Consider the following 24,716-nt stretch of genomic DNA (forward strand, 5'->3'; position numbering starts at 1 on the left):
AGAGGCAGAGGGAGAGGGGAGCTCAGGTGATGTGAGTGCTAGGGAGCAGCTGTAAATACGTGAATATAGATGAAGCTGCCTCCCTTGGCTTGATCACCGCTCTCACCTCCTGCTGTGCAGCCTGGTTCTTCCTAAGTTGCATGGAACACCAATTTTCCACTGAGGAAGGCGGGGGCAGGGAGGGAGAGCTCTGAGGCTCAGCGCCTAACAGGCTGCCTGCGGACTGGACTGGTAGCCGTCTACTCCCCAGGGTTTGGGGACCTTCGGGTTATGCTGTGTGACACTTCAGTCCTTTACTTTCAGACCAGGCCTTGGCTCTCAATGGCGGCTTTAATGACAAAAGCCCAGTTCTGAACCTTGGGATTTCAGTCATGCTACCTGCTAGCATTTTAGATTCAGATTTTCTGCTAAACTTGCTTCACATTCATCAACAATCTTCTCTAGACCTGGATCTTTTTCTTGTCCTCATGAGTCTCTGCAACTACATAGCTTGGCACATCCCCAACCCATTCTTTTTTTTAATTTTAAAATAGTTTTATTTAAAATTAATTTTAAAATTATTTTTAAATTTAGAGGCAGGGTCTTACTCTGTTATCCAGATGGGAGTGCAGTGGCGGGATGATAGTTCATTGTAACCTTGAACTCCTAGGTTCAAGTGACCTTCCTGTCTTAGCTTTTCTTGTAGCTGGAATTACAGATATGTACCACCAACCTGGCTAAATTTTTAATTTTTTGTAGAGAAGGGGTCTCACTATGTTGTCCAGCCTGGTGTCCAACTCCTGGTCTCAAGCAATTCTCTTGCTTCTCCAATCCATTTTTTACACAACAGAGTTATCCTTTCAAAATACATATCTGATCTTTACTCCCTTAACTCAAAAGCTCTGAGGTAAAAGATTAAACTGTGTCCCACGGTCTAGAAGACGCAGCATAATACAGCATCATCTACCTCTCAAGACTCATCTTCCCCTTAATGTCTTTGCTTCAGCCATACTTGTAACCTCTCCGTTCAAAAACAAACCACACTGCCTTCTACCCTTCAGCTTTTGCTCCCATTATTCTTTTTTCTTAGAGCAATTTTGTCTATTGACTTCCCTCCTGCTTCTTTAAAAAAATCAGCTTATACTTTAATCTTAGCTCAAAATCACTTCCTCAGGGGTGTCACCCTTGAATTTGGAAATTAGAGCAGGCTTTCTATTACAATCTCTGATAAGACATTTCATTTGTAGCAACTTTCATGGCTTATTACTATGCATTCAATTAATGCCTGTCTTAACTGTGAACGCCAGGAAGTCAGGGATCACGTGTGTTTGCTCAATCATTATATTCTCAGCATCAGATAAAGTGTGTAGAACTGAGAAGTGGAATTCCAACACTGTCACTGTTTTTTTCAGGTTAATACAAGGGTACATACAATTAGTTTACACACATTGCTTTTGTAAGGTTAAAGTCCACATTGTACACGTGTCCTTCACCCAGGAAGTGTACCCTATATCCGTGCACTCTACCCCTTATATGAGAACTCACCCACCCCCATTTGAATTTAATTTCGTTTTCTCTCATGCAAGCATGTATTTGTTGATCTTCTTCTAGTTTCAAATTGGAACTGAGCACATGCGATGCTTATTTTTCCATTCTTGTGATACTTTGCTAAGGAAAATATTCTCTAAATCTGTCCAGATTGTTACAAAAGATACAAAATCTCTGTCTTTTTTAAATAGCCGAATAGTACGCTATTGTATATATACCACAATTTATTAATCCATTTGTTGTTTATTAATCCAAATGTTGTTTCCGCATTTTTGCAAATCCAACACTGTCACTTTTTATAGGGTATCCTGAAACCACTTGCCCTGACCCATTTCTGAATCCTAATTTTCTAGAGAGCTTTCCAGCTTCTAGCATCACGATTCATCTCCTTCTTTATATCGGTCAGTCCAGATAATCAGCATCACATCTTATTCTGCCATCTTAGGCTTTTCTCTGATTTCATTATAGTAGGGAACCTCAAGGAAAGAACTGAGCAAGTGTGGCCTTGGTCCTCTGGGTCTCAGTTTAGGCCTCCTGGGAAGTGCAACCAGATGTACGCCAAGCTCACTGGGCAGGCCATGTCTCCTGTCTAACTTAAATACGTTGAACTATAACTGAAGATCATCCAGTCCCTATGAAATGAGGCCTGGATAACTGGCCAGTCTCTGTGGAGTAGCCCTTTAGCCAGATCAACATTGTCAGACCCTCTTTACCTAGCTTGCTACATTAGGGCTCAAATATGATCACAGATGAGAAGGAGCTTTGTAAACTTGAAAACACTAGACATGTGTAAGGGATTAAGGGCTTAGTTCAGGCTCCCTCTCAATTCACAAACTAGACTTTTGCTTGGCATACTCTGCCATCTGGAGACATTTCCTACTTATTTCTTCCCTAATAACAATTCCAACGCTTTTGTTTCTTCTGCTCCTTTTCCTATGCCTGCGTAGATCAAAGAGGATTTTTTTTCTTTTTGAATGTCATATATGCTGCTATTAAGCCATTAAGGTCCTCCATCTTTAAGTTTTTTTGACTCCTCCTATGATTTGCCACAGCAGAGTTGCAAAATAGCAACCTAAATAGTCAACACAATTTTCATAAATTAAACCGTCATATGAGGTAAATAATTCATGTTCACAGTTACTTTAGGATGAAGAATAACAGCACATAAACACTTTATCTATAACCTTGAGCAGGTCCTCTTCCATCTCTGCACCTCAAATTCCACATCTCTAGGATAAGGAGTTAGATGAGTAAATGCCCACAGGCTGATTAAAATGGATTGCACATGTAAAAGGGCTTGTATATTGCATGCTGTAAATCTTTTGTCATTACCATTTTTGAATTTAATTCCTTCACTTTACAAAACAGAAATGGGATAGTTAATACACTCATTCATTTATTCAATGATTATATTCAGTAATTACTCATTAAATGTCTGTTATGAGCCAGGCACTGTGCCAGAGGCTATGTGCCTTGCCCAAGGTTTGCAGCAATTTCATGGCAGATCTGGAATATCAATAGGTATTATTTTCTGAGGGTTCACTATAAAATTATCACTTGCTAAGTTTTGTATATGTATAGTCTAATCTTCACACCCTATGAGGTAGATATTGTTAGCTACTTCTTTATGATAAATTGAGGCTCAAAAAATATAAGTGTCATCTCAGTGATTGCTACTCAGATTATTCTCCAAATGGTTGCATAGAGACCAGAAGATGATATTGAGACATAGAGACCAATGTATGATAAACTAGTAATGACTTTGGATATCAGTTTTCAAAAAAGTTAAGCAAAAACTCCAACACAAGGGCATGAACTTCTATGTTTAAAGATTTACAAAGTCAGTATGCAACAACATGGCACATTTGGGAGCCAGACAGATTCTCTCCTTGATAACAGTGAGTATACTCATTCCTCATTAGAAAGCAGGTACTGAGTGGCAGCAAACACTCTTTCTCCACGTATCCTTCACTCCCTCACTTCATTCAGATCTCTGTTAAAATTTCACCTGCTTAGACAACTTTCCCTTCCCACTCTATCCCACGTAGCCCTCACCCTGCTCTGCCTCTTACCCTGTGCATTTTTCTTCACAGAATCTGACATCACAATGTATATGGTTTATTTGTTTATTTCTTTGCTGCCTGACTAAACTGAATAAATGTAGTTACTTTCTTCTCCTCCTGACTCCCATTCTGGAGCTCTTCTTCCCAGGGGAGTATATGGGAGTGAGTTCCCTATAACCCAGGTTTCCTATCTGACTGCCCAAAGAGACTCTAGGGCTTCTACTTCATCACTCAGGGGGTCCCTCCTTCCACCTGGGCAACATGCAGTGAGTACCTGACCCATGCCAGACCAGGCTGCCTGCCTCCTTCCTGCCCGATTGCCCCTGGGTTACCGCAGGACACAGATGAGGGAGACCTTGGTGTGTACAGGACAGTACAGTATGTCTTCCCTGAAAGAAATCTTTGCAAATTTAATTGAATCTTAGTGATTTCACAACCACAGGGTTGGAGAAGAAAAAACTGTGTTATGGAGTTTTTTCTTACCCTTTAAAAATGTATTTTTTAGTTTGTTTTCTACATAAAAGATTGATAAAATTAATGAAAAGAAAATGCCCAGGAATGGAAAGGTGCTATTATTTGGTGAATTTGTAAGAATGAAGATGGTATTTCTATTTCCACAGATGCTTTTAATGTTATAAGAACAAAAGTTTTTCTTGTTGCATATTTGGTGGAAATGAGACCCAGGAGAAAGGCATTGTTTCCTACAATTATATAGTTGCCAGGGAAACTGTGTATAGAAGTTAACTTAAGTGCAAGTTAAAGAAGCCTCTCATAAATTGGTATGACATTATTTCAAAAAGTCTGGGCCACCATGGCAAAGAGTGACCCCTGGACTATAAGGATTTCTTAGCTGTGGTAGGAAATGACACTTAAAGGTCACCTTTCTGCTGTTTACTGCTATAAACCTTTTTAATGAGTATTTTTCTAGGCATGGAAGTCCTAAAGTAGTTTTTTTAACTCCTCTCCCCACAACTCCTTCACCAAAAAATAAACAAACACAAAATCCCAGCCAAACAAACAAAAACAATTTTTGATTGCAGTTTAGAGAAATACGTAAACACACACATGCACGCATATACAGCACTCTGGAAAACAGTATTTAGTAACCTTATAGGTCAGAAGAAAAAAGCTTACCTTTTCTCCTCTTTACTATTTTACACAAAGATTATATGTGGGTCTTTAAAGAAAGGTCTCAATTATCATCAAACTATTTCAAGTGTATTACCATCATGGAGACTGAGTTCTTTCCTCTATAGAGTTAATCATGAGCTCTACCTTCTGTGGTTATTCCAAAAATTAAATAAAGACGTGTGTGTGTGTATACATGCATCAGTGCACATGTGAGAGAGAGGGAGAGAGAATACACGTGAATAAGCATATATACGATGTGTGGTATACATACATATACATGGTGGCCATAAAGTTCATGTGCAATTTCAAATGGAACACTATTTTATTTATTTTAGAGACAGAGACTCACTTTGTTGCCCTCAGTAGAGTGCTGTTGCATCATAGCTCACAGCAACCTTCAACTCCTGGGCTTAGGCGATTCTCCTGCCTCAGTCTTCCGAATAGCTGAGACTACAGGTGCCACCACAAATGCCCGGCCTTTTTTTGTTGCAGTTTGGCTAGGGGTAGGTTTGAACCTGCCACCCTCAGTATATGGGGCCAGTGCCCTACCCATTGAGCCACAGGCACTGCCCTGGAAAACTATTTTACATTGCACATGAACTTCATGGCCACCCTGTGTGAGATATTTATCACACAGATGTTCAATAAATACTTAGAAAATCTTAGAGATCATTTAGTTCAATTTCATATTCAGTTCAGAGAGTTTCTTCTAAAATATAATGGCCACCCAACTTTCCCTTAAATTCATCCAGAGACCTCAAACCCCCTACCTCACAAGGCAGCCTATGTCATTAGTAGGCCACTGATTTCTTCCTTTTATTAAGTCAGACTCTGCTCCCTGTAGCTTTTACCCATCAGACCTGGTGGCTTGTGGGAACACACAGAACAAGGGTATTCCTCTTTCCCTGAAGCAGCACCGGAGTCTTCTTGAGTCCAAAGAGCCTCATTCCTACAACTGGCTCTATGTGCTAATATGAGGCAGCTCTGTGTGACCATAGCCAAAGTACTTTACCTCTCTGACCCCCAGTTTCCAGGACCACGAAATGGTAATTCTTTCCCTGTTTTCTTGTCAGGCTTCTGCTAAAGATCAAAATAAATGCCAGATGGAAAACTGTTCCTGAAACTGTAAGGTAGCACACATATTAACTGTTGTCATCACATATTTCCAATCATCCCCACTTAACCCCCACAAGGGGAGGAGTCCTCCCTGCTGGGGGAGTTAGGGAAAGGCCACCTTTTCTGGGTTAAGCTGTGCCCTCTGTCGTCTCCAGGCCAGAGAGCTGATCACATCCTCCTGGTTCCCCTTGCAGCTTTCTCAGCGTGAGACCAAGCCTCTCTCCCCAGGATCCCTGGTGGATGTTGCTCACCCATTTAGTTAAATGCTGTTTTGACGAGGTAGCTTATTTTGGTAAGTGCCTCTGGGGAGCTGCAGGAAGGTTTAATTCCCTTTCTTTTCCCTAATGTTTATCTAATGGTAAAGGATTGAGAAGAGGTTCAATATCCCTGGAGACCCTAGGCTGAATGATTCAATAATGTATGTGTCTACGGGCTGACTGAGAGACTTTGCTTTCTGAGAGGAGTGGGTTGAAGACACCCAGCCTTTATGCCAGGTGGGTGTAACTCCCCAGGAAGCATTCCTGGGGCTTGGTGATGGGCAGCACTAATGGTCAGGACAGCAAGGCTGGGTGGCCACATGTCCCAGTGTGTGCATCTCTTGTCCCAATGTAATTATTAATCACACCACCTTTGTGGAAGATAAATTGTATGTTCACCTTACACACAGGAGGAGGGCTTGGTGGGAAGCTAAGTCCTTTCTTTTGAGCTCCAGACCTGAGGGGGGAACTGCACACTGTACACAACCAGCCAGATATCCCACAGTCACCTCAAAGTAAAAAATGAATAAATAAAGCCTCAAAAATAAATTACCTTTCGGTAGCATGCTTTTCCTCCCAGGAAAGGACACACAACCTAGGAGTCCTCTGACATACTTAAATCACCCCCGTCCCTGAAATCAGTTTCCAAAGAATCCTTTAGTTCATTCTCCTCCTTTCTATTCCCATGGCAACTGCCTTAGTTCTGAGTCTCATCCATTCTCCAGAACCCCTAAAACATTGATTTCATGTTCTTGTATTTAGTGCCTTTGAGATCCTAACTCTGTCCTGTTACACTGGCCATCTCTTCACGTTCCCCTGCATGCTCACGCTTTTGGTGTGCTTATCTGAATCACTGACCCTGTGCCTTGATTCTATAAGCCAATTCTCTACTTCCTGTTTTCAATCATTCATTCATTCCTTCAACACAGATGTTAAGCATGCTAAGTTCTGAGAGTATAAATGTGCCAATAATATTGATTCAGTCAATAAAGTTTCACTATAGCTTGCTGAGCAATTAGGAAGCCATGAATTTTTCCCTTTGAATTCAAATCCATCTTCCATTCATATTCCAGTGTGTTATTTCCAAAACATAAATTTCATTATGTCACTATACTGTTTAAACACTCCAGTCTCTCCATTGGCTACGGATATGTTTCAAGATGGAGGAAGCCCACTAGAGTAATAACCTTCCTCCCCTGCTCCCTGCCTCATTCATTCCCTTAGCAGAGTCTCCTTCGAGTGTGAGGTTAAATTACTCAATGGTGACAATGGGAGAATGAGCAGTTGAGTTCAGCTAATGCTCTACGTCTCTCTGGAATCATCCTACCCACAGACAGTGCACATTCAGTTCGGGCCTCTGTGCTTTGCCCCACTACTACCTGTGAGTGGGAAGGGGAGGGAGGGTTCTAGGGTTCAGTATTTGTTGCCACCCACTTCAGTCATGTTGTCCAGCTTAGCTTTTCCAAGTGGTAATTTACCTGACTCCATCTCTCAGTGGGGTCTGATCTAGATAGGGTGCAGGAGTGGTTCATTCAGAACTTCAAACCCCAACAACTCAGGACTAAAGTCAGGTTACCTGGTCTTATAAAAAAAAACAGAAGACATTCACTGCCTTCTCTTTTTATCAAGTGAGAGCGTTTGCCTTTCTGTAGTTGCTCATTATATTTCCTGTCCTTAGTATGCTCTCTGGGGAAGTCACCCTCTATGATGACAATCCGCAGGCCAGGCTAAGCTTCACAGAGATCTTATCTGAGCCCAAAAGAGACATGAAAAGCCAGCTGGAATCAGTTTTGCTACGGAAGTGCTGTCTGAGCGGCAGGCTCAATGGGCTCTTATAATCTCTCAGCCCCACACAGCTTAGGAGAGCCGCACTCTGATATCTGATTCTAACACTGAGGCAGCTTTGTGTCCTTGAGGACAGCTTGAGCACTTGCTGGTATTGAAGTAGCTACCCTCAATCTGGCTAAGACACTTTATTGGCTATATGGCAGAGAATGAACCATTCCAGTCTTGTTTGTGGCAATTTGTAGGTTGTTTGCATAGACCTTCTCCTTTATTCATATTCTTAGAAAACCATGCTAAGTGCATAAAATTATCCCATTTTATAGATGAAGAAACTTTGTCTCAGGTTAAGTCACTTTCCCAAGATTCCTCAGCAACTTCAAGGAAAAGCTTAGAAAATTCCCTCAGAATTAGTCTTTTTTTTTTGGCAGGGGCTGGATTTGAACCCACCACCTCTGGTATATGGGGCTGGCACCTTGCTCTTTGAGCCATAGAATTAGTCAAATTTTTAAGGACAATTGGGAATCTCCCTTAATGATGCCTGCAAAACTCACCGTCTTTTATATCTAGGTAGAGCTTGAAGGGGCCTTAGCAAGCATAAAGTCTGACCTCAATCCTTGACAAATGAGTAAAGCAAGTCCTAGAGTAAGAATGTGATTTTCCTGAGTCTGGTAGAGATAGACCTGAATCTGAGCCTCCAATTTCCAACCTGGTCTTGTTCTAGCAGAACTGCCTGAAGAAGGCATGCACTCACTGTGTACATAAGAACATCAAACTCAAGATGCCATGACTAAAGAATGGGAGAAATGGGATTGGCTTTGGAGTCAGATGATGACACTTGGCTGAATAGGGGGAAGTTATTATTAGTTATTACTATTGTTCTGATTACTTCTATCAACTTCATCTTCACTAGATGGCTTTGTAGCTTTCATACATAAATTCAGGCCTTTGATGATTCACTTAATTTTTTCCTTTGTTACTAGTGTTTTCATTGTCTGGTGTGCCTTTAAAAAACAAAGCACAGACCCCAGACTTTGATTATGGGTTTCAAGGATACGCTGTTTTCCCATGACATTCACTAACTGCTACCCTAGAGCCCAGCTTCTGGTAAGTTGCCTATAAACATTTGACACAGAAGTGGCTTTTTCTCTTTTTTCATTTGTATACAATAAATCACTTTTGATGACTTTAATTGAAATTAAAGAAATGAATAAAATCAGGCTTTACCTTATTATTGCATAATTTATGAAGTTTATATTTTCCATAGGAAAATGGTGCAAAGAGCAGGCAATTACTGAAAAATTTTAACCATCTGACTCTGGGGCTAGAACGGAGATCTCCTGGAAGATCACTATGGTCACTACTGCTTTGCGTTCTTAGCCTCTTTTGGACATTTCTAAGCCCTTAGGCCTTTCAGAGCCCTGGGGTGGAACCAAGCAGATCTGGGTTTTAATTGCAGTTCTCCCACTTATCAGCAGGCTACTCCTGGGCAAGCAACCTAACTTCTCTGAGTCTCAATTTCTTTATTCTTAAAATTAGGATAATAATGCCTATATCCTAAGATTATTGGAAATATTAGAAATAAAGGACTTTAAGTTCATGGTTCATAGTAGGCATTCAACAAGTATTAGTTACCCTTCCTATTCCTAAATGATTCATTTATATGCATTTGATATTGACAAAATGATTGGGGCTTATGCAAACCAAAGCACTTATATCTTATGTGCTGATTTTGGTACATAAATCAATCATCCATTCAACAATCATTAGTGTCTGGTATATGCCAGGCCCTGTCTGTGCTGGGAACTGATTATCCAATGGTTAAAAAACGAACGTGTTCTCTGCCATCATGGAGTTACAGCCTAGTGAAAGAGACAGAAATTAAATAAGTAAACAAGTGGATAAAATATGTAATTATACATTATAATAAACACTGTAAAGGGGGAAAACAGTGTTCTATCTTCAAAAGGGGAAAACAGAATGACCTGCTTCAGAATGGGTAGTTAGGATTGACTTCTCTGAAGAGGTGACATTTAAATGGAGAGTAGGGAGGAGTTGGTAAGGAGTAGAGGTGGAAGACTATTCCAATAGGGGACCCAGCAGCTGTGAAAACCTAAAGCGGGAATGAGATTAGCGTATCTTTCAAACCCAGCTCTTTGGCTATCTCCATAGACTTTTACCATCCCCAAATAAATTGGCATTTTTTTTTTTTTATGTGCATAGCATTGCACATTCTTTTCTCTGCCTCTAAAGCCCTTCCCCATTTCTCCATCTGGAATGCCAAACTCCAAGTGTCACATTTCAGACTCCTTAATCAATCTCCCCAAAGCAGAGATAATCCCTCCCTTCTCCTGTGTTCCCCTATGTATTTGTGTTTAACTTTTTAATTATATAATGGCTGTTATTGACCACTTAACCTGGCCATGGACTGTGTAAAATGTCTTATCTGGATTATAGCCTCTAATCTGTACAGAAACCCTATTAAGGAGGTACAATTACATAATGTCATCCCTATTTCACAGAAAAAGAAACTGAAGGTATAATCACATACCTTGGCTATCAGATGCAGGCTGGATTTGAATGCCAAGTTCTTTCCCTCCAAAACCCAAACTCTTAAGCCCATGTGCTATGCTAGAGCCACATATCTTTCTTTCTTTCACCCATCAGACCTTAAGATTCCTCAAGGTGGGGTTTTGTGTGATTCACCAGTATATGCTCAGCACACAGAACAAGGCCTGGCACAAAGGAGTTAACTATTTGCTAAAAGAATGTCTTGGTAAATACAGATCCCGACTGATAAAGACAAAATCACATAACGGGCAAACAGGTCTGCCCCTCAGCCTTCAGGCACAGTGTGCACCTCGGCCTCTGCTAATCTGATTTGTGCAGCGATCGACAGCCTGGGTCCCTCTCCTTCAGTCCTGTTAATGGCATTAGCATTTAGTCAATAATGCTCAGCATTTCATTTTACCACTTTAATTAACAAATTCAATTTGTTCAAACTGCTGTGAAAACAAATTAAAAGCTCAAGAATGGGGCCTCCAGGAGGGGGAGGGAAGGTTGGGGATCTGCATGGATTAGGCTGGGTTTTGATTTGCTCTTTGGAGCTGATAGGAAGCTGGACAATGCTTCTCAACCGTCTTCCTATCTCTGACCCAACAGAATGCCGCAGCAACACAGCCAAGATCAGGGAGATCAGCTCAGTACCTACTAGGTTTGTCCCTTCCTTTTTCATATAGGCAAGTGGGGACCCCATTTTGTGCTTCAACTTACCTTCCATTCTTTTGGGGAATAAGAATGATACAGATGCATGCCTGTTCCCTACATACCTCTTAGGAGAGAAACACTGATTAGGGTATTACCTATGTGATAGGGTGTCTAGAATTGGTGGAACCAGACCGAGGAGAAGGTACTTAAGATGAGTGAAGCTTGGAAAGTTCCTCTTGCTCCTTCCCTCCAATAGTTATGTCCCAAAACTATGTATCAATGACACACTTGTGAGTTGAAACCAGCCACTCAAAAGGTCACCTGGCTCTCAATATTAGCTTTTCAAACTCTGAAATTCAATGATGTAATTTTTTGACATGAAAGGCTTCACATGAATTTGCATATCATCCTTGAACAGGACCCATGCTAATCTTCTCTGTATCATTCCAATTTTAGTATATGTACTGCCAAGGCAAGCACCCAAATGTCTTTTCCATCTCAGAAAGCAGGAAAGGATAAGTAAAGTCACAGCTAATGGAAGTTTTGTGGCCAAAAATCAAAACTGAAACTTAAAACTTGAACCCTTTCCAGGGGTTTTGACAAATACACAGACATATTTGAGAAAGGAAGAAGTTAGGAAGGCAGAGAAAGGAGAGAAAAGGAAGAAAGGAGGAAACGATGCTGATGGAAGGATCAGTACAGGATCAGTAGAAGCTGAATTCCCTTCAGAGGGAATTCATTCAAAGGGGAGGAAGAGTCCAGCAGAATGGAGCAGCCATGGACCCTGAACTGCAGAGGGCCGTGGGGGGCTCCTTCTGCAAGCATTGGGTGCCATGCTCTCCTGCCCTCCATCTTTCTGGTTGGTCAAACATTTTCCTAGTAAAATTTCAGAAAATGGTTCATATCCAAGGAAAACAACTCTAAGTGTTACATATGGTGGAAGCAGAGCAGAGGGAATAAAGTCTCCCACTATAATAATTCATGACATAATTCAGTTTATTTCTTTCTATTGCAAAGTCTAACTACCACAGGGTTTTTTGTTTGTTTGTTTTGTTTTTGTTTTTTAATTGAGACAGAGTCTCACTATGTCACCCTGGGTAGAGTGCTGTGGCATCACAGCTCACAGCAACCTCAAACTCTTAGGTGTAAGCAATTCTCTTGCCTCAGCCTCCCAAGTAGCTGGGACTACAGGCGCCCGCCACAACGCCCAGCTATTTTTTGTTGCAGTTGTCATAATTGGTTAGCTGACCCAGGCTGTGTTTGAACCCTCCAACTTCAGTGTATATGGGTGGCACCGTAATCACTGTGCTACGGGTGCCGAGCCTACAACAGGGTTTTGAGAAGAAGGGAGCATCTCTGATTTGGGGGGCCCTAAAATCTAATCTAAACCACAGGGCTAGTTGAGAAAACACTTCTTTTCATAAGTAAGAAGAATAATCACAGAGAAGTGTGCAGGGTTATGCCCTCCTATGGTTTCTAACAGGTGGCATCATCATAAAGTGTCTATAGATGTTCAAGACTATAATAGGCAAATCACGTGTTACAGCCCTTCAAGCCCAGCTGGAGGCACCTCAAATGGCGACAATCATGGAAACTACATAATTATTGCAACAGGATGACCTTCTTTATTCCATCATTTTCTGCCTCAAGAGTAGACAGGGCGGCAGTTATTCTGTGGTGCTGCCACATGATTGAGGTCCCATGTGAAAAGTCCTTCAAAGCTCACAGAAGAGTTAGAACCCTTGCAATAAATTCAGGCATGAACCTTCAGTTTTAGTAATTATAATCAGGGATTCCACATATATCTACATACATCTTATTTTCTTCATAATATCCATGGAACACAGAGATTACCATTTCCATCTGTAGGTGAAGAAATTGAGGCCCAGAGAGACACAGTTGGGAAGCAGTAGGACCAGGATCTGAACCCAACACTGTCCCATGCCAGGATCCCAGAACCACACTGAGTCCCAGGGCACACTCCGGGTCAGCATTTCTGTGCACACCCATTTCCTGCCACATTTGCCTAAACACTGAAGGAGACACGCAAGTCCCTTCAGTAGACCTGAAGCAAGCTATGGAACTGCTTACAGCCATAGATTCCATCATACTACACATTTCAGGTATTTGTGAGCACGAGTGAGAGCAAGTGAGATACTGTGTGAGACAGCTTTGCTCTGTTCTGATGCTAGTAAATACTCAGTTAATGGGGGGGGGGAACTCTGAACAAATTTTCTTTTTCAAAATCTGACTCTACGCTGTATTGCCAAGTGCTCCCCAACATGTATGACACTGACCCTTTTTTTACTGTCAAGAGGCAACATTAACAGTCAGTAGAGCAGCTTTGGAACTAGTCTTTCTGGCTCAAATCCTCCCTCTGCCACTAATTAGCCTTAGTTTCCTCACCTGGAAAATGGGTATTGTGAGAATTCAATGAGTTAATACAAGTAAAGTCCTTAGACTAGTACCTGGTGCAGAGTATGAGCTCCATGAATGTTAGCTGATTATTTTTGCTCTGAACATGTGAATAGATATTCTTCCTCTGAACTTCTGTTCAGGGTGTTCGACACGTCACAAATGCCATTCTCTTTCTTACTGAAGTCAAGCCCTCTGTGGGTAGCTCAAGATCTACCTCTTCTCTTACCCCTTACAATTCTCCTATGTCTCAGAAGTCATTTTGCGTCATGAAAGTCTTCTGATTATTTTAGACATGTGTGCTGGCAGCACTGATCATACTGTGAAATGAATGCTTGGTGCTCCTTAACTCTGAATACATGCCGGAGGGCATAAGGCCTGACCCATGCTGTAACATTTGCTGAACGAAGACATAAATAGATAAATACATAGTATACCTATATAATTGTCTGTTCAAGGTCAGGTCTGGAGGCTCATGCCTATAATCTTAGCATTCTGGGAGGCCAAGGTGGATCACCTGAGCTTACAAGTTCAAGACCAGCCTGAGCAAGAGTGAGACCCTGTCTCTACTAAAAAGAGAAAAACTAGCCAGGCATTGTGGCAGGTACCTGTAGTCCCAGCTACTCAAGAGGCTCAGGGAAGAAGATCACTTGAGCCCAGGAGTTTGAGGTTGCTGTGAGCTATGATGATGCCATGGCACTCTACCAGAGGGCAACAGAATGAGACTCTGTCTCAAAAAAAAAAAAAAAAAAAAGAATAAATGAATACCAGCCTAAGCTTCTCACTGTATTAATTCACCAGTGCCTTTACTACACCTCAAAATGCAACATACTTCCAGGATATTCACTCTAATCACAAAACCCAGTCCCTCAATGTAACTGATTTCAGGTGAGGGCTGATAAGAATGTTATCTGATTGAGCAATCTCACACTGAAGTATGACTGACTGATTTCCTTCCTTTCTTCCTTTCCTACCTTCCTTTCCTTCCTTTTCTCTCTCCTTCCTTTCCTTCCTTTTCTCTCTCCTTCCTTCCCTTCCTCCTATCCTCCCTCCCTCCCTCTCTTCCTTCCCTTCTTTCTTTCTCTCTCTCTTTACTCTGATCTCTCTCCTTCCCTCCCTCCATTCCTTCCTTCCATTTCTCTGTCTCTCCTTCTTTTTAATTTTAAAAATGGCAGCTTCTAAACTCAGGTGAATAATAAGGTACATACTAGAAATACATGGAAGTGAAAGCAAAAAATCTTTCTTAACATTGTCCCACAAAAGCAAAGCACAGCACTCTTTCACAAAGGCTGGAGAGCAGGTCCTTAGAGGAGATTTGGATATCTCTTCTCATTTACCAATGTAGAAAGAGAAGCTGAGAGAGGGCAAAGACTTGTTTAAGGCACACAGCAAAGCAATGTCACAGATGGGACAGAGCAGATCCCTTCCTGCAAGAATCTAGTGCTCAGGCTCTCCCCACGTTTCCCTTGTGCTTTGCTGGCAGTTTGTAAGTCTAGCCCCCTGCCCTCCCTGTGCTCCTGCTTCCTTGGCCTTTTCAGCCTGCCTTTCTTTCCCTGAGTCCCAGTGACAGCCTGCCTGCCGCAGCTGCCCTTGCTGAGCGCTGCCACTCTGTAGATAGTTTTTGCCGCCTTTCACTGATTCATCCACTTGCCATCTGCTTTCAGATTTCTTTTGAAAACCCCAGCGTTTCTGCTGTTTCCTGAGATCTATCACGTCCTCCTCCCCTGCTAATGGGCTCAATAAACAGCTGCTTTAATTTAGCCTTCATCCATCTCCAAGCCATCATTTTCCAAAATTTACATCATCTAGTTTTTCACTGTCTTGCATTTTTTGATTCACCAATTTCAGAGAAATAAACATGTCTGAAAGAGCAAAGGTGAGGCAATGATGCCTTCTCTGAGGAATCCTGATGATGGCATTCATTCCTTTATTCACGTGGCATTTAGTTCAATGGGAGTTCTTTGACGCTTTGTATGTACCAGACACTGTGTAGCCAAGGAAGGACAGCTAACAACTGTGGAAGGCGCTGTTGCCCTCCTGGCCATTGACGTAAGAGATAAACACATAAGAGTTTAAAAAACTGAAAAGGATGTTGATTTGGGGTGATGAAAAGGGAGCTTGAAATAGTGACAGTAACATGTATTGAGCACTCACTCTGCGTTACAGGAGTCTACAGTGGATGTTTCATCTGCAGCACTAGGAAATGAAGAATGCTGTATTCTCAAGAAATGTCAGAATTTATACAGGATCTCTTTCCATATCTGGAAAGTGAGTATAAGGCTCTTGAAACTCCTTGCTCACTTCAAGGATCTAAAGGAAAAGAGGGTCAGAAATAAAGGAGGGTTCTATAAAGAGGATTTTTTGAGCCTGGAGTTGCACATGCTATATACACTGTCGGGATTGGTCCAGCGGGTAGTTCTTCCCTCACCTCACACGGGCAGAGGAGAACGCAGTGGGCTGATTTCTGACTTGTTCCTGAGAAATCTATTGAGCAAAAGACTGTGAAAAAAAGTGAAGTAGCTATACTGAGATTGGATGATGATCTCAATGCTTGCCAAAGTGATAGATTCTGAGCAGATGTGGAGTGCACGGCAAGTAGAATCAGTTTGATACGTAGGATATACAGCAGATAACCAGAAAAAGCAGGAACTGTGGGGGCAGTGACAGTAGGAAGAAGAGGACGTATTCCCCAAATGATGGAATGTCCCTGAACAGAAGAACCTCCAAAGAATGCATGAAAGCACCCACAAGAGAGGGTGTCAGCTGCAAACATCTGCCGGGCCCAGAGAGCTGGAGGACAGCTTAAGAGAATGCCAGGCAAGTGAGAGCCTCTGTTCCCTTTGTATGCTCCCACTTCAATCTTGGCGAGCTAAGGGGAAGAGATGAGTGAAAAACAGAGAAGGGCCAATACTCTACCCCAGCCTGCAAGCTCCCACCTGCAAACGGGCCTTGGCTGGGGGATGGATGTATGGGAAATGACAACACTAAATCAAGTCCAGAGTTTTGATTATTGTCTGGGATTGGACATTTTTAATTGCTGAATTGAAGCTGAGTTTGTTAATTAAAGTGATCGAAGGACTTTCTATTTCCTAAAAGGGAAATTTTCATCCAGGGCATGGTAAGGTTATCTCTGTAAATAGCTCTGAACCTATAGGTAGGAAACAAAGATAAAGATTATTTTATAAATACACTCTGAGTTCTGCATACTGTAGCAATGTATTGTATGTATGTATCATATATTAACAGATTCAATCTTGACAATAATCTTGGAGAAAAGTAATATCATTGTCCCTATTATAAGAAATGAGAAAAACGAGACATAGATTAAGTAACTTGCTCAAGATCACTAGCTGGCCAAATATAAGTACTTGTAAGTGCTGTAAACTTCCCATGGGTAGGAATATATTTGATACCTAGTTGTATCCTTAAAGCTCAGCAGTGCCAATGGCTGAAACAATGACTAACATTTGACGGTCTGATTTCATAATGTTATACTGGAAATAAGTGCATGAGAAGGGCATTAGGCCTTTAAGAGCAGTCAGCCTGAGCCAAACGACATCAGTGAAGATTCATCAGGACCCACCTTTAAGGTTCCCAGCTCCCTTTTCTAGTCTCCTGGGTAGGCCATATCAGCTATGCCCACATTTTGTCCTTTAGACACAATTTTAAAATCTGCCCTATCTTTCTATTATTTTTATATTGCTTTTGCCCTGAGGGTCTCTCCAATTCTCTGTCTTACTTTACTCTACCTCTCACCACCCTACCTACTATTTAAGTCCCTTTAATTATGTCTTGGTACTTACAGTCATAACACAACATTGTACAACAGACTTTTCTCAGGAACCTTGAAAATCCAGATACAAATATCTAAGCAAACTCATGTCATATAAGATCTGAAGAAACTGTATAAGTTATCTGGTCTGAACTTTCAATTTTAGAGATTTAAAAATATCTTAGGTCCAAGAGAAGGGAAATAACTTAGACGTCAGTTTCAGAACTGACACTGGATTCAGCTCTCTTATCTCTTACTGTAGTCAGTATGGACTAGCACAGTTGGCTAGATCATTAGGAAGTAGGTTTATATGTGCTTAACTACATCTTAGTTTCTGGGAGAATATCCTCTCTGGTGAGATCCTTAGGATTTGGACAAAGGTGACTTCATCAACTACATGTGAAGATAATTGGAGAGGAAGTACTGTGTTTTACCCAGTCCACACAGTAGGCCAAGTTATCTGCGATGGACTGAACATTTGTATCTCTCCCCAATTCATATGTTGAAATTCTAACCCCTAATGTGATGGTAGTAGAAGGTGGGACCTCTGAGATTAGTCATTGCGGTGGAACACTTGTGAATGGGATTATGCTTTTATAAAAGAGACACAGGAGAGTTCTCCCAGCTCCTTTCTTCTATGTGAGAATATAAGAAGCAGATGAAATTTGAGACTTAACAGAACCCTATCTCAGACTTCTGGTCTCCAGAACTGTGAGACATAAATTTCTATTGTTTATAAGCCAAACAGTCTATGGTACTTTGTTATAGAAGTCCAAACTGACTAAGGTATTACCTTAACTGTGGTCAATATTTTTGACCAGAATTGTTGAACAAATAGGAAAAGTTATGTGAAGTATTAAGAGGACCATTTTATTGTACTCTTCTCTATAATGACTTTATGAGGGAAGTATTAACATCTTTATTTTAGAGATGAAAAAATAAAAGCTCTGAAGAGTTGGATAATTTGCCATGATTACATAAATTCTAGAGAAATCTAGATCTGAAGCTAAGTTTTGCATAATTCCTGTCCTTTTTGCTGTACAACTTGAGAATGAATTTGAAAGGTCATTACTAAAGACAATATTAATTTTGAATGACAGTCAAGAAAGAAATAACAGTATTACTGGAATATGTGCACCTGTCCAGAAAATGACTTTGAGGGTGTAACATTTAGGGTCATCCACTCATTTGCTCATTTTTAAATTCATTTATTCAGTTAGAAATTTTTTTTTTTCAGTTTTAGGCTGGAGCCGGGTTTGAACCCACCACCTCTGGTATATGGGGCCAGCGCCCTACTCCTTTGAGCCAAAGGCACTGCCCAGAAAATTTTTCTTTTGTATTTCTTTTTTATTTACATATTTAATTATTATGCACACATAATATTTGTATGTATTTATAGGGTATATGTGATATTTGATGCAGGCATATAATGTATAATAATCAAATGTGGGTACCTGGTGCATCCATCACCTCAAGGATTTATCATATCTTTGTGTTAGAAACATTCTAAACCCATTACTTTAGCTATTTTAAAGTATACCCTAAATTAGTGTTGATTACAGTTATTTTGTTTAGCTATCAAATATTATTCATTCTAAATATCAAACCATATTTTTGCACCCATTAACCATCTCCACCTTATAATCCCTTCCCTGCTACCCTTTCTCACCTATGGTAATCATCACTCTAGTCTCTATCTCCATGAGATCAATTTTTTCCAATGCTTAGCTCCTACATATGAGCAAGAACATGCAAGATTTGTTCTATGTCATATAGCAAATATTAACTGAACATCTACTAAATGTCAGGCCCTGTGATAGGCATTAAGGAAGGATATAAGCTTGATCAAAAAATGCCTTACCCTCATGGAGTTTACATTGTATTTGAGACTGGACAATAATCAATTAATAAAAAGAATGAGTCAGACAATAGTAATATCAGATATGAAGAAAATAGAGTGATAATATATATGATAGAAAGTGAGAGAAAAGGAGAAGGGCTAATTAAATAGGGTGGTCACAAAAAGTCTTTGTAATTGGTAAATAAAATTGAGCACCAAGTCTCACCTTATAAAATCAGTGTATGTAAACCAGTAGCATTTCTATTTACTAGTAACAGTCAAACTGAGAGTGAAACCAAAGACTTAACACCATTAACAACAGCTACAAATATAACAAAATGCCTAGGAATATACTTAACCAAGGAGGTAAAAGATCTGTGCAAGGAGAACTACAAAACTCTGGGGAAAGAAATCACAGAGGATACAAACAAATGAAAAATATAGCATGCTCATGGATAGGTAGAATGGACATTGTTAAAATGTACATACTACCCAAAGTGATTTACAAATTCAGTGCAATCTCCATCAAATTGCCAAAGTCATACTTCACAGATCTAGAAGAAAAAATTCTATGCTTTTTTGGAACCAGATAAGAGCCTTAATAGCCAAAACAATCTTAAGCAAAAAGAACAAAACTGAAGGCATATTATCAACTTCAGATTATACTACAAGGCTATAGTAACCAAAACAGCATTGTATTGGTACAAAAATAGAGTCATAGACCAATGGAAGAGAAAATAGAACCCAGATATAAAATCATCTACCTACAATCAATCAAATGATATTCAACAAAGCCAGAAAAAATGTACACTGGGAAAAAGAAGCCCTATTCAATAAATGGTGCTGGGAAAACTGGATGGCCACATACAGAAGAAAGAAATAGGACTCCTAATTCTCACCATGAACAAAAGTTAATTCAAGATGAGTAAAAGACTGAACATCTAAAGAATAAAACTATTAGAATTCTAGAGGGAAATATAAGTAAAACTCTTCTAGATATCAGCCTATGCAAAAAATTTATGAAGAAAATTGCAATAGCAATCATGGCAACAAAAAAATTGATAAATAGGATTTGATTAAACTAAAAAGTTTCTTCACAGCTAAGGAAACAATCAGCAGAGCAAATAGTTAACCTACAGAATGGGAAAAATTATTCACAAGCTACACATCTGAATAAAGGGCTAATAACCAAAATTTACAAAGAACTCAAGCAAACCAGTGAAGTAAAAACAACTTTATTAAAAAGTGGGCAAAAGATATGAAGAAAACTTTCTCAAAAGAAGAAAGACAAAAATCCAATGGACATATAAAAATGTTCAATGTCCCACAAATCATCAGGGAAATGTAAATTAAAACAATAATGAGATACCCACCACCTTACCCCTTTTAGAATGACATTTATCAAATGTCCAAAACAATAGATCCTGGCATGGATGCAGAGAGAAAGGAATGCTTGTGGACTGTTGCTGGGACTACAAATTAGTATGCCCTTGATTGAAAACAGTATTGAGATTCTTCAAAGAACTAAAAGTAGACCCACCATTTGACCCAGAAATACCACTATTGGGTATTTACTCAAGATGATATCTTTCAGATATCTTTCCATCAAAAAGATATCTGCACTTGAATGTTTATTGCAGCCCAACTCACAATTGCAAAGATGCAAAATAATCCATACGCCCATCAATTCATGAATGGATTAGTAAAGTGTGGTATACAAGGGGTGTCTGGAAAGTATCCAGCCATTGTTAATACTACTTTCCATATTACATGGATGAATTTTTTCCAGACAGCCCTTGTATGTATACCATGGAGTACAATTCAGCCATAAAAAAGTTAAATACTTTTTTTCAACAATCTGGATAGAACTGGAAATCATTCTCCTAAGTGAGGTGTCTCAAGAATGTAAATGAAAACCACATGTACTCACTATTAAATTGGAACTAACCAATGAACACACATGTGCACAGAGGGAAGTAAAACTCAGACAACTCAATGGAAATCAAGTGGGAGAAGGGGAAAGGAAGGGATGGGCAAAAACCTACCCAACAGATACTATGAATACTATGTGGGTACCAGGAATACCTTTAGCTGAGGCTCAAGGATTACAAAAGTGATCCATATAAACTAAAATGCTTGTACCACCTTACTATTTTTAAATAAAGAATACAAATGTAAGCCAGGGTGTTTTAAGAAAGATAGATGAAAGAAAAAAACGACGGAAGGAAGGAAGGGAGGGAGGGAGGGAGGGAGGAAGGGAGGAAGGAAGGAAGGAAGGAAGGAAGGAAGGAAGGAAGGAAGGAAGGAAGGAAGGAAGGAAGGAAGGAATTCCTCTGTGAGGGATCTAGAATAAGGGTTCCAGACCAAGAGAATGAATGAAGGGAATGAACATTCATATTCATGAAACACACACAAGGCGGATGCAGAGGGGATGACAGCACTCTCCTCTCTTTCCTGTAACTGTTCCTCTGGCTTCTGAGTAGAGGAAGAAGGAACAATAAGGCAGGGAGCTCCAAGGCAGGGGAGTATGATGTACATGGAAGATGATGGGCACTCGATTTGGATAGATCCCCAACTGTAGAACCTTGGATGAGTTCTTTAGCCTCTGAATGTGAAATGGGGATAGTAGCTCTTCCTTACTAGGATGTGTGAGGATCAACTGAGATAACAAATGTATTGTTTCTTAATGGCCAGCCACAGGAGCTAAATGGCTGATTAAGCATAAAGGGGATTTACTTTATTTAGCTTACTCCATGCCCCAAACCATGTTCTCCATGCTACAGGACTACTCTTATGAGAAAACCACAGCTGCTATCCCTACCACTAAGTACCAGGAGCTACTTAACACTACTGCCACTTTTGTGCCACCGATTCTACTTTATTCTAACTACTATGCTGCCATTACTAATGACACTGCTGGGCTAGGAATTTAAGGTTGCCTTTATTGCCCAGGCCTCACAGTTGCTTGCCTCAGAAATGACTTCCTGTGTGGTGCTGCTGATTGGTAGAGCACCTGTGCCCCCGGTGGCCTAGGTGCTGAAAAGGCTGGGAGAGAGTGGTTACTAACTTCTGCCTTGAGGTAAGACTCAGGAAGAGTATTCAAAAGGGACTGGGGCCGGGTGTGGTGGCTCACTAGCTCTCTGGGAGGCTCAGGCAGGTGGATTGTTGGAGCTCAGGAGTTCAAGACCAGCCTGAGGAAAAGCAAGACCCTGTTTTTACTAAAAATAGAAAAATCAGCTAGGCATTGTGGTGGGTTCCAGTACCTTCAGCGGCTGAGGAAAGAGGATCGCTTGAGCCCAAGAATTTGAGGTTGCACTCTACCAGGGTGACAGAATGAGATTGTCTTCGAAAAAAAAAAAGTGAAGGGCAGCCAGACACTATGACAAATAGCCACCAGGAAGGATGATACCTAGCATGTGCCTGGGGCCTACCATATGCTCAGTAAAAATGAGCTTCTTTTTTCCCTTCAGTTGCACAAACTTTTATCCCTGTGATCCTTAGCTCTGAGGAGGTATTAATAATGCTGTATGGGTAGATGAAAAGGCCACCATGTACTATTTAAGACTCCCAGAGAGGAATTGTAAATTTAGCCTGTGCTGCAGACACCTTCCAAAGAGACGGGCTGCTAACTGGGACTTGGCTCAGAAAAGGAACAACGTGCTTGGCATTTGCCTCAATCCAGTCTAGCTTAGAGGTAGAGTAGCCTGATTAAATGAGGTAAGTTGAGAATTAATTCCTGATCTATATCACAAATGCTTTCAATCAGGGGCAGAAACATAAAAAGACTGGGGATCTTCACTAGTCGAATGATGGGTGGTACGACTGGTCTCACTCTCTGACCTGACAGTCGTGCCCACTAGGGCACATTCTTCCTTCTCCACCTGCATTTCCTCCTATAGCTGAATATATGCCTCAGATTCCTGGTTAGTACTTCAATTCCCTTTCCCTGACACTGCTCCTCTCTCCTTTGGAACTAGAGGTCTGCCCTGAACCCCAGAATATCTGAAAATCTGTAAAGATCTTTGGAAAACTACTCCCTCTGCCAGTTTCCCTCATCCCAAATAAAATCCATCCAGAAATACACTCCATCCTAGATGGAAGCCAATTTGACACTACAATTTATGGGTAAAATATAGTTTACAAGGTATTTTCCTACACATTATCAGATCTGATTCCAGTAGCATCCCTACTAATTTTATGTTAATACATTTATCGAATGCTGTTGACTCTTTATTGGGTCAGGGAGGGGGAAGTGACCTTCCCAAGAACACACATTCTTCCCTCTTGCCTTAAAGGGTGTCAAGATCAAATGAGATATCATATAGGAAAGTGCTACACTGAAGCATGAGGTTGTTATTTGTACTGTGGCTATAATATATGTTTCTTGTTCCTAAGCCCCTGCTCTGAAAATCTGGGCAATAGAACAAGCATGGATTTCTGTGAGCATGATATGAGCTTGTGGAGGCCACCATGGCCACCATGAAAAGGCCACCCTGTACTATTTAAGGCTCCCAGAGGGGAATTAAAAATTCAGCCTGTGCTGAATTAAAGTGTCTCCCTGGTCTCACAGTTTTGCTGCTATCTGACCACCTAGCCTTGCTCCCATTCTGTTCCTTCCCTCCCCTTCCCCAATCACATTACTCTCAGAGAGGGTGAACCACTGTTGTCCTGCAAATTACACCAAAGACACAGAAGGTAAAGGAATTTTAGAGGCTAAAGATGGTACTGATGTCAAGAGATCAGTGAGATTACATCCGACAAGGTAGCACTCAATAAGTGATAGTTACTATTACTACCTTCATTTTAAATGTAATAAAAATAGATCTCAGTGTGGTTAAGTGCTCTTTTTATTTATTTATTTTTTATTAGTATTAGATCATAGCTGTGTACATTAATGCGATCATGGGGCACCATGCACTGGTTTTATAAACAGTTCGACACATTTTCATCACACTGGTTAACATAGCATTCCTGGCATTTTCTTAGTTATTGTGTTAAGACAATCATATTCTGCATTCACTAAGTTTCACATGTACCCTTGCAAGATGCACTGCAGGTGTAATCCCACCAATCACTCTCCCTCTGCCCAACCTCCCCCTCCCTCCCCTCTCTCTCCCCCTTCCCCATATTCTTAGGTTATAATTGGGTTATAGCTTTCATAGTAGGGCTGAGTACATTGGATACCTTTTCTTCCATTCTTTTATTTTATTTTATTTTTTTATTTTTTATTTTATTTATTTTTATAAACCATAGCTGTGTACATTAGTATGATCGTGGGGCACCATACACTTGGTTCATAGATCGTTTGACACATTTTCATCACATTAGTTAACATAGCTTTTGTAGCATTTTCTTAGTTATTTTGCTAAGACCTTTACATTCCACATTTACTAGGATTCACATATACCCTTGTAAGATGCACCGCAGGTGTAATCCCATTAATCCCCTCCTTCCCCCTCCCTCCCCCCTCCCTCCCCTCCCTTTCCCCTTTCTCCCTATTCTTAGGTTATAACTGGGATATAGCTTTTATGTGAAGGTCCTACATTAGTTTCATAATAAGGGTGAGTACATTGGGTACTTTTTCTTCCATTCTTGAGACACTTTAC

The 24,716-nt window shown here is 40.6% G+C and overlaps 1 protein-coding gene and 1 non-coding gene across 2 annotated transcripts in view; both read right to left on the minus strand.

Annotated features, from left to right (window-relative positions):
* The window catches only part of AGBL4 (AGBL carboxypeptidase 4), a 1,493,965-nt gene that overhangs the window by 459,966 nt on the left and 1,009,283 nt on the right, over positions 1-24,716 (minus strand). The window lies entirely within an intron of this gene.
* LOC128575654 (U6 spliceosomal RNA) lies at positions 11,457-11,563 on the minus strand. The gene has a single exon (XR_008377076.1). It is a non-coding gene; the product is annotated as a U6 spliceosomal RNA (small nuclear RNA).

The sequence above is a fragment of the Nycticebus coucang genome, chromosome 22 (genome assembly GCF_027406575.1).
Source record: "Nycticebus coucang isolate mNycCou1 chromosome 22, mNycCou1.pri, whole genome shotgun sequence".
Taxonomy (NCBI): domain Eukaryota; kingdom Metazoa; phylum Chordata; class Mammalia; order Primates; family Lorisidae; genus Nycticebus; species Nycticebus coucang.